General features: G+C 50.1%; 1 pseudogene; it reads right to left on the reverse strand.

The window, feature by feature from the left end:
- Positions 1–723: 723 nt before the first annotated feature.
- On the reverse strand, positions 724–824 carry LOC128580118 (uncharacterized; annotated as a pseudogene).
- Positions 825–12,393: the final 11,569 nt, after the last annotated feature.

A 12,393-nucleotide genomic window follows, 5' to 3' on the forward strand; every position in this document is an offset into this window, starting at 1 on the left:
AGTGAGAAACTGCAGCGGGAGACAGGAGGGGCTTTCCACAGGAAAGGGGGCTCTGGCTTGTGTTCGAAGCCCTCTGCTGTATGCAGGCAAAGACTGCCTCAGAGATTAGCGGGCAGGCCACTTCTGAGATCAGGGTGGGCCAGAAGGAGAGAGATGATGGGCAGCTCACTAGCCTCTGTGTCCCACAACCTCCTTGTAAAGGCGACAGTCACACCCTCTAATTTAATAAGGGACACCATCTATTTTAGGCTTAAGAATAAAGATAAGCAGAGCAAGCTGCTGGTCTCTGTGTGTCTCCACTGACGCCCCAGCCCCCATCGCCACAGAGCTGAGCGCCTCAGTGCCACAGCCCTGGTAGTGGCCTCTCTGCAGCCCTGCCAGGTGCCTCGTTCCTCAGATAGCTGCGTTGAGATGTCATTTATACGCTCCTCAACACCCCCTTAGAAAGGCACCGTGGACGGACGGCTTTGGGTGTGTTCACAGTGTTGGGCACAGCACCACAGTGGATTTCAGAATGCCTCCATCACCCCAGAAGGAACCCAGGACTGTCATCTATTTATCTGAAATTTTAGGGAGGTATTGATATTTTTGTTACATGAATACCTCGTACGATGCTTCGCTCGGGCCTTCAGTGTGCCCATCACCAGAACAGCGTTCAGTGTCTCCATAGGGAGGTTTTCACCGCTCCCTCCTGGACTTCCATTGACTTTCACGTCTCTTTGTAAAACTATGGAGCACTTCCTGGACCTGCATGTCGTCCTTGTGAAGGGGCCGTGCTCACCCCCTCTGTGTCGTGCACAGTGTAGTGCGTGCACTGCTAGGGCAGCCCCTGTCCTGCACCCCCGCCTCCCGCACCCCCAGCCTGGCAGCCAGGGCTCTGTTGTCTGCCTCTGTGGATTTGCCTGTTTGGACACTCTGTGTGTGCAGAGCCTGCTATGACTGGCTTCCTCACTCAGCGCAGTGCTCCAAGGTCCTCCCATGTGGGGTCACTGACTCCTGATGGACAGTGGCCCCTTCGGAAGGAAGGTCAGGAGCCCTTTGGGCCCAGCCCAGCCTGGCTCCTGCTGGGCCTGCCAGACCCCACCCTGCCTCTGCTTTCCGGGTCTGGCTGGTGCCCACTGAGTGACCTCTCCATGTTCCTGAGGACACCCATCCTCCCCAAGAGGTGAGCTGGTGGCAAGCTAAGGCTTTCCTTTGCTGAAATCAGGTCCAGCTCTGCCTGGACAGAGGAAATACTGTGGCCAGTGAGGCCTGACTGACTCTCAGGGGCTCATGCCAAGCAGGAGTTCTCCCTGGTCCCACCAGCTGGCTCGTCTCACTCCCCATCTTACGGCAGGGGGAGCAGTGGCTCAGGATGGGGATGCCGTGGGACCCGAGGGATGAGGGGCAGGCAGTGGGAGGCCCACCTGGAGAATCCCTGAGAGCTGGGAGGCAGCCGGCGGCCTCTCTTGGCCCTTCCTGAGCACCGCGTGTGCGCAGGCGCTGTGTCCAGGCTGGAAGCAGCGTGAACAAGGCAGACACTGTACCCACCCTTATGGGCAGAGCTTGTGGGGGAGGTGGAAGTGGATGACCGTGACAGTGACAGCTCAGCGGGTGGGGTCATGATGGGGGCGGCTGACCTGGCACCTCTGGTCACCTCTGGCCCACCCAGTGGTGGGCTCCTCTCGTGGTGCCCCTGGGGTGCGTCCTGGCCCAGGAAGGAGGCCGCCTGCCGTCTGTTTCCACTTAGCCGCCTCCCGGGCCAGGATGATGTCATTTCAGCTCAGGCCTGGCGGGCGCTGGCACCTGGCCACCAGTGACAGCTTGACTGTGAGCCCTGAGTGGATGGGGAGGGGGCTGTGGCTGCTGTGGCCCTGGAGGGGCTGCTGTCTCTAATCCTAGCACCGTGGCCTGACCCGGACAGGCGAGTAGAAGTTGGCGGGGGGGTGGGGGGGCTCTTGTTGAGAAACAACACAGGGTGGGGCTGTCAACCTCTCCTGTCCCAGGACACCCCAGGCTGGGGCCTCCAACCTGGCCTCCTGGAAGCAGTGCTGCTGGGCGCTCCTCCTGGGGGTTGGTGGAGTCAGCAGCGTCCTCAGCAGAGACTCCCCTGCCCTCACCTGCACGGGGAAGCTGCTTCTCCCCTGGCCTCGGGACTAGCCTCCCCCGGCTGCCCAAGCGTGACTATGGGTACGACAGGCCATGGACCTGCCTGGCTCCAGGTGTACATGCCCCTGAGGGCTCTGGGCAGAGTTGTGCCATGTCCTGCACAGAGGCCTGAGGCCCATGAAACACTGGTGGTCAGAGCCCTTGGTGAGGAAGCTGCGGCCTTGGGAAAGGGATTCTGTGTTGGGGCAGGGTGACATCGCCCAGCACCCTGACCCTGCTGACACTCTCTCTGTGCTTAGTCTTCCCGTGGTGAGGTGACATGAGTCGCTGTCTCTGTTTTATAGATGAGGAAACGGAGGCACAGATACTGCACAGAGTAGAGACTGGAAACTCAAGTCCACTGACCCCAAAGCCAGGCTCTTGGCCTCTATCTGGCCCCTCGACTGGGTCAGGGGGAGGAGCCTGGCCATGGGCTCCTGGGCCTGTCTGAGGTGTGGCTCTCAATGGTCTCTGAGTTGTTAGAAGGAGATGTCAGGAGGATGCAATGGCAGTTGTCCTTGGGAACCCTCTTGAAGAATTGGGAGAGGATGGGGCAGGTACCTGGGCCTCCCACAAGGACCTTATCCCCCAGAGAGCACTGGGAAGAGGGGGTATCTGTGGAAAGTCACCATAGTCACAGCCTAGCCTGGGGGATGTGACATTTGTGAAATGTCTGCCTGGTAGGCCTGCCAAGGGCCTTACCTTGGATGACCACATGTCCGTCCCACCTCCCAGGCACCATGTTCCTGTTCTCTGAACTGTAGCAAAGTGCCTGTGCCCCAATGGCAGATGCCTCTGGCAGGTCTGGGGTTTTGAGAGACCTCTTGGTGGCCAGGCAGCTCTGTGTCCCTGCCACACTTCTGCACCCATCTGGCCTCTCTGTGAGCTCTCTTTATGTGCAGGTATTTTTATCTCCTAAGGTAACTCATTCATGTTCTAACCCTCTGTGTGTGCCAGACTGTGGTAAGCAGCACAGTGGACACCCTCTGCTGTCCAGGTCCTCAGGTGATGTGATCTTATCAGCGAGCCCCTTGGAGATGTGGGGTGCTCTCGCCTACATTGTTTTAAAGATGTGTGGGGGATGGCACCAGCAGACCTTTCACAGACTAGCTGTTCTCTATGGCTGAATGTTTAGGTATTTTGGTTTTCTCCCTATTCTAAATGATACTGCAAAGAACATCTTTGTATATGGAGCCTCCCTACCTACCCACTAAAACATATTTTTTCCTCAGGACAGGTTCAAAGGCAATGAGCCTCTATGTGCCTTTTGACATCATGTCATGGACCTTGGGGTGTCACTGCATTGGATCCATCATAACCCTCGGTCCGTCTGCCTGGCTCTTGACAGACGCACAGATGTGACTCAGAGGCTCAGCCCCAGGTGCCACCATGCAGTGCGAGTGCAACTCTGCATTCGGTTTGCCTGCGTTTGTTGAAAGTCTCTCTTAGTGCTTTAACTATTGTAGAGGAATAATTCTGCCTTTTCCCCTAGAAGGGGGCAGGGTGTCCCTCATGTGTCTGCCCTTCCTGATTTAGGTGAGTGTCTGCCCTGCCCATGGTGGGCTTCATTCCTTTGTCATAAAGGAAAGTCATGCTGCCGGCCACCTCTGCCCCCGAGCCACGTGCCGGGTCGTACACCGTCCTGTCATCTGTCCAGGTGTGGGACAGCCTCTATTTCCTAGACAGAGAAACTGGGGAGAGCGGGCTCCTGGGGTGCCATCAAATACACTTTTTATTTCTAAAGATAAAATCTGTGGGGGCACTTAAGATGGATGCTAATTGTGGAAAACTCACATAATGGTAAAAGTAGAGCTAAAAATACAAAAATCCTCTAAAATCTGACTACGCCGCCGTAGCTGCTCTCTACCTTCTGGTGAATGTCCTCGAGGAGCTTTCCCGGGCAGGCACACATATGCCCTCGCCAGGGGCGGGCGAGCTGGGCAGCAGCCCTGACGGGGTCACGGATCCTCCCCGCGGTACAGGGAGCATGTGTGTCCTTCACAGCGTGGATGTAGCACCCCAGCAAGTCCTGCCCTTGTGGCCTCTCATGGCTTGTTGGTGTCATAAATGATGTTATTTTACATCTGCTGGGGAAGCCCCCCTCTGGACTCCCCTTCCCCGAGCAGGCCAGACCCCACATTTCCAGTGAGTGTGCCCCCCCCACAGGGCCTGCTGCCCCCACTGCCTCCCTCTCTGTGGGGTACGGTTAAAGCTGGCAGGTTCCTTCAGCCCTCAGCGCCATGTCCCTCTACTGCCCCAGATACCCATGCACCAGGCCCTGCCCACACTTTTGCAGCCTGGCTTCCGGGACGAGGCCCTGGTGTGGCTGAAGGGCTGCAGGGCCCAGCTGAGTGGGGTGGGCTCACACCAGTACCCAGCCAGCAACCCTCTTACCTGACAATACTTCCTTGCTCTGCCAGGCCTGTGAGAAAAAGTCACAACCATGCTGGCTGCTTCCTCCTGGTGCAATCTCCAGAGAGAGTAAGTTCTCACTTTCTCAGTTCATGGACAAGGAACCTGAGGTAACCTTCGGCTCAGAACCCTGGGCTGCCGTGTGGCAGCTCTGCTGGAAGGCACAAGTCAACAGAGCCCGAGGTGTTTAGGTAGCCCAGCCCTGCTCTGTGCTGGGTGGTGACAGTGACCACATTCCCATCCTCGACTGAGGCCCCTGGCTATGGGGAAGACAGGCACTGTCCTGGGCCTTGTGGCCCATGTGATCTGCTAGCCTAGTGATGCTGGGCCTGAGGCCTGGTCTGGGGCCTGGTCAGGGGCTGGTTGGGGGTCGGATCAAGGGCTCCGTCTGGCGAAGGGGCAGTAGGTGGGGCTTTCCCAGTCTGCTGGGGGCTTCCCCTGGCCTGACCGAGGGCAGTCTCTGCAAACTGAGGGTATGATGAGCAGCTCATACCTAAAACAAAGCCTATAGATGTGGGGCTCCAGGCCTCTCCCTCTCCAGTCTCCCCCTGTTCTCTCTCCTCCTCTTTGGAGCCACTTGGGGCTACAGGCCCAGTGTTCTACAGGCCAGTGCAGAGCTGGGGCCTCTGTCCGTGGCCTTGCTGGGAACAATCATGCCAGCGAGCTGACCAGATGGCAGCCCTGAGCTGTGATGAGGACGAAGTCACCGTGTTTGAATCCCAGCCTTGAGAGCCAGCCAGAGATGCTCAGATGTTTCCACTCAGGGTTTGGCAAAGACACCACCGGAGGATGATGGCAGAGGAGATGGGGCGCAGCGGGAGAGCAGGGCAGTTGCCTTCCAGACAGCTGCTGTTGGGCTGCCCGTGGCCCCCCGGCCCCCGCTGTGCTGGTGATACGAGGGGACCAGGAGAAACTCTGGACCTTCCTGGGATGTCGGCCCCTGGCTGGCTCCCCTTGGCCAGGGAGGCAGGCGGCATTACATAGCGGCCAGGGGACCAAACTTGTGTGTGTAACCCAGGGAAACGGAGGCGCTACAGTTTGGCACAGCTGGGGAGTGTTGAGTGGGAGCCTAGAGAGTTCAGTGGTGTCTACAGAGAGACATCCTTGGCGGCCAGAATTCAGAGGGACCCTCAGCCCACCCTCATACCTCTTGGGTTTGCAGGAGTGTTGCAAGTTTGAAGAGCCTAACTCAAGTGCTTTAAACCCACTTAGGTGTTTTTTCTGTGGGAATTTTGCCCCCCTCCCCCCATGAGGATATGAGGCAGCCCATGGAAAGTTCTCACATGTCAATGCATGAGACAATCTTGGGACGGAAGTTTTGGAAGCTGGTATCAGACAGCGTGAATTTACTAGATGCTTCTACACTGTACACAGTGAAGCGGTTAAAATGGCAAATGATATGTTTTCTACCACAGCAAAAAGTAAAAATGAAACAAGACAAAACAAAACACTGACTGAGGGCCAAGGAAAATCGTCATTGGAGTGGGGAGAGGAAGGCAGAGCCCTGCCTAGAGTCCTTGGCTGATGCGATGTGGCTGGGATTTGCACATCACCCTCTGCAGGCAGCCAAAGGGACAAGGAAGCTGTTCATCCGTGCTCACTCTGAAGACACAGACCTTCCCTGCTGTGTGCCGGCTGTACTGGGGATACAGTACTGTTGTCAGACCATGGCAGCCTCCCCTCGGGGACCTGGCTGTCGGAAGCATCATTCAGCTGTCCTTCTTCACGGCCTCACGTGGGGGAACAGGGGCCATGGGACCCTAAGTCCAGACTGGGTACCATAAAGAGATAAGAAGAGAATGCTCAGAGTTATGCGGGCGAATCAAGGCCCTCGAGTGGATGGCCTATCCATGACGTGGTGCGGTGAGCCCTAGGTAAAGGCTGGGAAGAATCAGGGGGTCCATGGAAGGGAGAAATCAGGTGGTGGCAGAAGCTTCCTGGAGGGGAGAGCAGAGACAGACCTGCAGAGCCAGGAATGGGCTCTGGGTGTGTGTGTGTGTGTGTGTACAATCGTGAGGAGCGAGGGGCTGCTGGGCTAATGGGGACGCAGGGGCTGGCATGCCTGGGGGATGCATCTGGGCAGCCCAACACAAGAGCCAGAAAATCTTCCTGGCCAGGTGGCCCCATTGGGGAAGGGTGCTGAGAGACGCCATGGAAGACCCCAGAAGCTGGAGCCTTGTTGGGAAGGAGGGTTTAGGGGCTTTACTGAGGGAGAGAGGGACTGCCTAGTGCAGGAGCCTTCATGGCTCCTAGCTTGTTCAGGCAGTCATCCTTATTTGGTAGGTCAGGAAGCTGAGGCTCAGAGCTGCTATGTGGCAGAGCTGGGATTTGAACCCACTTCTGTCTGCTGTCCAAGTCTTTGTCCTGTCTCTCCTGTACACGGCTCCAGCAGAAATTGTTGCAGTGGGTCCGTCCAGGTTTACTTCCCCCCTCCCCGCTCCAAAACACGTACAAGTTCCGGATCAATTGTAACAAACATCCCTTCAAAGCCGTAAATAAATATGGCAGAAAATAAAGAAAACTCTGACATAGTGGACAGGGAGGTGGGGGAAGTGAGAAGTGTCACATGCTGAGCTGAGCTTGGTCAGGGAGCCCTCAGGGTCCCTTGGGACGTTTGTCAAAATATCATCCTGCAATTAGAGATGAGGATAAGGCTTCAGGCCAGTGGTGAGTGCAGAGTTAGGCTTCCAACACATGGAGAAGCGGCATCTCTGGACGGATCATCTCTCCCTCCCTCCGTGAGGGAGGGTGGTCTGAGCTCTCTGATGGTTTTGTTGAGATGTGATTCACATAGACAAGCCACTCATTTAAAATGCGCCATCAGCCATTTTTAGTATATTCAGAGGTTGTGCAGCCACCACCCTGTGCAATTTCAGAGTGTTTTCATCCCCCTAGAAGGAAACCCGTTGACACTCTCCCCAGCCCTCTCCCCCGCCCTACATGACCACTGTTCTATTTCCTTTCTCTATAGAGTTGCCTGTTCGGGACGTTTCTTAGAATGGAATCAGACGATTGTGACCTTCTGTGTCTGGCCTCTTTCACCCGGCATAAGGATCATTCCCGTCACGTCACCTATCAGTGTCCCCTTCCTTTTTAGGGCCGGATACACCACACTGTAAGGGTGTAACATGTATCTTTACCCGTTCCTCATCTGTGGACATCTAGGTTACTTGTATTTTTTGGTGATAATTAATAATTGGTGATAGTTAATGGTGACCACAAACAGTCATGTATGGCGGGATTTTGTGTAAATGTATGTTTTTGTTTTAGGAGTAGCATTCCTGGATCATGTGGTAACTCTGTATTTACTTGTTTGAGGAGCTCCCAGACTATTTTCCACAGTGGCTGCATCATTTTGGATTTCCACCAACAGCATATAAGGGTTCCTATTTCTTCACTTCGTCACCAACACCAACACTGCTATGGTCTTTTTGATTATAGCCATCCTAGTGTGAAGTGGTATCTCATTCTGATTTCAGTCTGCGTTTCCGTGATCACTAATGATGCTGAGTGTCTTTCTATAGGCTTACTGGCCACTTGTAACTCTCCTTTGGCGAAATATCCCAATGTTTGCCCCTTTAAAAAAAATTATCATGGTTTAAGAATTCTTTATATATTCTGAATATAGAAGCCCTTCATCAGAGTCTGATTTGCAATTATTTGGTCTCATTTTACGGGTTATCTTTTTCACTTTCATGATAGTATTGTTTATAACAAAATTTTTGAATGTTTATATAGTCTAATTTATCTATCTATATATATTTGCTGTGACCTTTTTTTTAACCTCTCGACTCTTGCTCCATCCCTGAGAATAACCAAAGATCTTCTCTCCTATGAGTTCAATGTTCAGGTTTACAAAGTACTTAACTTAGTAATAAAGTTAAAGATGTTTAAGACCGTATACACCACAAGGGCAAGATTCATTCAATATGGTCCCGTCAGCATTCCCCAAGATTAAGACCAGCCAAAAATGAACTCACACTTCAAAGTTATAGAGCATTAATGGAAATAAACCATCATAGGCAAGAGTCAGTCGAGAAAACAGAGATCAGAGTGTTCAACCTGTAAGGAATGCAGATTTTAGAATTGTCAGATACAGAAAATAAACATTTTTAGAGAAATAAAAGCTTAAATCAAGCAAGAGAAAATATCAAAAATTATGAGCAAATTTTTGAAAAACAACTACATTAGACCTTCTAGAAATAGAAAATATAAGCATTAAATTAAAAACCTAAAGTGGGTAGTTTAAAAAAAAACAGATTAGATACAATTTGGTGGAGGAGTTAGTGAACTAGGAGACATACCTGAAAATAGATGAAAATCTGAAAATTATCCAGAAAATAGTGGAGAGAGACAAAGCATGGAAAGTACGAAGTGTGACCTATCCATTTCAGAAGATGTATTAGTTATTTATTGCCACATAACAAATTGTCCTCACAACAATAGTAATTATTTATTGTTTCTCACTGCTTCTCTGGATAAGGAATTCAGGGTCTCTGTTGGGCAGTGCTCAGGGGTCTCATGAGGTTGCAGTCATATGATGGCTGTGGCTGTGGTCATCTGGAAGTTTGACTGGGGCTGACGATTTGCTCACGTGGAAGGAATATTGGTGTAGGCATTATTCGTCAGGGGTCTTAGTTCCTTTCATAGGGCCTCTTCATAGGGCTGCTTGGGCAACCTCGTAGCAGCAGAGTGGCATGGTGGCTGGCTTCCCAGAATGAGAGTTTCAAGAGAGCAGAGGGTGAATTTTGATGACTTTTTTTGACTCTGTCTTGGAAGTCTAGCTGCACATGGGAGGAGACCACCCTCCTGGAGGCTGACTACCACAGAAGAGGAGAGTAGAGAAGATGAATAAGGGGTCATCATTAAAGAGATCATGGCTGAGAATTTTCCAAGATTGATGAAAGATGTGAATTCTCAGATTTAGGAAGATCAGTCAAGGCATGCTGGGTAATTACAAGTAGGTGACACATAGAAACATCTAGTAAATTTGAACTGAAAGCCAAGAGAAGGTCCCATAAGAAACCAGAAAAAGATGGCAGATTCCTTATTAAAGAGCAGCTATGCTGACAGAAAACTTTCCACCAGCAACAGTGAAAGCCTCAAACAAGTAGAAAATACCTTCCAAGTGCTCCAAAAATAATGGTCAGCTTCAATTCTGTACCAGTTAAATGTCCCTTAAATACTGGTGGAAAAAGAATATTTCAGATAGACAAAAGCTGAGATAGAGCATCTTCACAGATCCATGCTAAAACTATCTATAAAGAACATAACTCAGTAACTCAGGAGGGAAGAAAGTGATTCCAGAAGGGAGAATGAAATGCCAAAAGGCTGACATGCAGAGAAATTGTTTAGGCTGAGGAAGTGCTCTCAGGAGGTCAGTAATTGGGGGAGACACCCAGGGGAGGGAGGCAGGCGGTGCTCAGAAGGTGGCTTCTACCTGACTTCTTTAGCCTGACCCTGGGAGGAAGCTGGGTCTTCATATCTCCCCACGCCCCCAGCAAGAGTGTGTGTGTGTGAGTGCGGAGCCCACAGTTGCTGGTTCTTCCCACCTGCAGCCAAAACTGGCTCCAATATTCCAAGGGCAAAAGAAGAAAACACACAGCCTTGCTGCCATTGGAATCAAAAGCCCACTGAAGTCAGAGGGTGCTTAAGAAATGGCACCAAGAAGAAACCTGGCTGAATATCAACACTGTCTACTACAACTGTATTAATGTATAACATGGAGGGATTTAAAAAAAGAACTAAAGTATCAGCCACAGATAACAAAGAAGATGGGAGGGTGTTCACAGCAGTTAAAGTATTGTAGGTTCCTTTTATTATTTACAAGAAGGGGAGAGAAATAAATTTCAGGTTTAGGTATGTTGTCAAAACTTTAAGGACAATGGTTAAACACAAACAGAATGATTAACTGCCAAAATAGCAGAGGGAAAACCAGAATTGGAGAGGATCTTAGTTCACTAAACGGTGGGGAAGGATGGATGTGGGGCATGTAGACCAATCAGGATACACAGAAAGTACAAAATAAGAGAGTTGGAGTGATTTCTAATATACTGGCTATTACAATAAATGTAAAGAGACTAAATTTAGCAGCCAAAAGATATTGACAAGTCAGGAAAACGTACAAAACACAGATATGTGGTGTTTATGCAAGAAATTCCTCATAAGGAAAGAGAATAAAGACAAGGCCACCAAGGGCCATATCTATTACCATGTAGTCTTGGGTCAGTCCACCAGCTGAGGTCATGGCAGAGGCTAAGGGGACCACAGAAGCTTTGGTGGAAGAAAGAAGCCAGGAATGCCAATTTGAGCTTGGGCCAAGTTTCTTTTTTTTTTTTAATTAAATCATAACTGTATACATTGATATGATCATGGGGCATCATACACTCGCTTCATAGACCATTTGACACATTTTTATCACAATGGTTAACATAGCCTTTCCAGCGTTATCTCAGTTACTGTGCCAAAACATTTACATTCTACATTTACCACGTTTCGCAAATACCCCTGTAAGATGCACCACAGGTGTGATCCCACCGATCCCCCTCTACCCACCCCCCCTTCCCACTTCCCCCTATTGTTAGGTTGTAACTGGGTTATAGCTTTCATGTGAGAGCCCCAAATTAGTTTCATAGTAGGGCTGAGTACATTGGGTACTTTTTCTTCCATTCTTGAGATGCTTTACTAAGAAGAATATGTTCCAGCTCCATCCATGTAAACATGAAAGAGGTAAAGTCTCCATCTTTCTTTAAGGCTGCATAGTTTTCCATGGTGTACATATACCACAATTTATTAATCCATTCGTGGATCGATGGGCACTTGGGCTTTTTCCATGACTTAGCAATTATGAATTGGGCTGCAATAAACATTCTGGTACAAATATCTTTGTTATGTTGTGATTTTTGGTCTTCTGGGTATATGCTCAGCAGAGGGATTACAGGATTGAATGGCAGATCTATTTTTAGATCTCTGAGTGTTCTCCATATATCTTTCCAAAAGGAATGTATTAATTTGCATTCCCACCAGCAGTGCAGAAGTGTTCCCTTTTCTCCGCATCCACGCCAACATCTCTGGTCTTGAGATTTTGTGATATAGGCTAGTCTCAGTGGAGTTAGATGATATCTCAAAGTAGTTTTGATTTGCATTTCTCTGATGATTAAAGATGATGAGCATTTTTTCATATGTCTGAAGGCCGTGCGCCTGTCTTCTTCAGAGAAGTTTCTCTTCAAATCCCTTGCCCAGCCTGCGATGGGATCCCTTGTTTTTTTCTTGCTGATGCATTTGAGTTCTCTGTGGATTCTGGTTATTAAACCTTTGTCAGAGATATACCCTACAAATATCTTCTCCCATTATGAGGGCTGTTTGTTTGCTTTACTTACAGTGTTCTTAGCTGTGCAGAAGCTTTTTAGTTTGATCAAGTCCCAGTAGTGTATTTTTGAAGCTGCTTCAATTGCCCGGGGGGTTCTCCTCATGAAATACTCACCCAGACCAATTTCTTCAAGGGTTTTCCCTGCATTCTCCTCTAGTGTTTTTATAGTTTCACGTCTTAAGTTTAAATCTTTAATCCAATGAGAGTCTATCTTAGTTAATGGTGAAAGGTGTGGGTCCAATTTCAGTCTTCTGCAGGTTGCCAGCCAGTTCACCCAGCACCATTTGTTAAATAGGGAATCTTTTCCCCACTGAATGTTTTTAATTGGCTTGTCAAAGATCAAATAGCGGTAAGTAGCTGGATTCATCTCTTGGTTCTCTATTCTGTTCCAGATATCTACTTCTCTGTTTTTGTGCCAATACCATGCTGTTTTGATCACTATCGATTTGTAGTAAAGTCTGAGGTCTGGTAGTGTGATTCCTCCT

Source organism: Nycticebus coucang, chromosome 2 (assembly GCF_027406575.1).
Source record: "Nycticebus coucang isolate mNycCou1 chromosome 2, mNycCou1.pri, whole genome shotgun sequence".
Classification (NCBI taxonomy): domain Eukaryota; kingdom Metazoa; phylum Chordata; class Mammalia; order Primates; family Lorisidae; genus Nycticebus; species Nycticebus coucang.